The sequence below is a fragment of the Myotis brandtii genome, unplaced genomic scaffold, assembly GCF_000412655.1.
Source record: "Myotis brandtii unplaced genomic scaffold, ASM41265v1 scaffold975, whole genome shotgun sequence".
Taxonomy (NCBI): domain Eukaryota; kingdom Metazoa; phylum Chordata; class Mammalia; order Chiroptera; family Vespertilionidae; genus Myotis; species Myotis brandtii.
Genome location: NW_005372049.1, coordinates 44884 through 45363, shown reverse-complemented (window position 1 = coordinate 45363; position 480 = coordinate 44884).

Sequence of the window (480 nt, the reverse complement as noted above, 5' to 3'; positions counted from 1 at the left end):
CTGAGTGGCCCCTTTGTCCCCTCCTGTCCTCGGGGCACCTGGGGCCTCCCACACGGGCCCTCTGCCCCCCGAGACCACAAGGAGGAGAGTGTGAGCCTGTGGCCGCAAAGGTCACCTTGGGAGGGCAAGGCCCGGGTCAGGGACTCGCCAGAAGATGAGCTCGATGGTGCCGCAGGCTGGAGGGGCAGGGACCGGAAACACTGGCCTGGACCCCCTCCCTCCAGGCCGGCAGGTTCGCTGGGACAAAGGGGGGGCCCCCACCCCCAGCTGCTCATCCTGCGGTGCCCGGAGACCTGGGTTCTTACCAGCGCGCAGCCACTAACTCGCTGTGACCCTGGGTAGTTCCCTCTCTGCGTCCCCGCTTCCTCATTTAGGAAACGGGGTCCCCCCCAAACCGGGGATCCCCTCCAAGCCCGGGGTCCCACACGGCCCACGGGTCGCCACGCGTGGCTCCTCCTCCGGGGTCCCCCACTCCCGCCG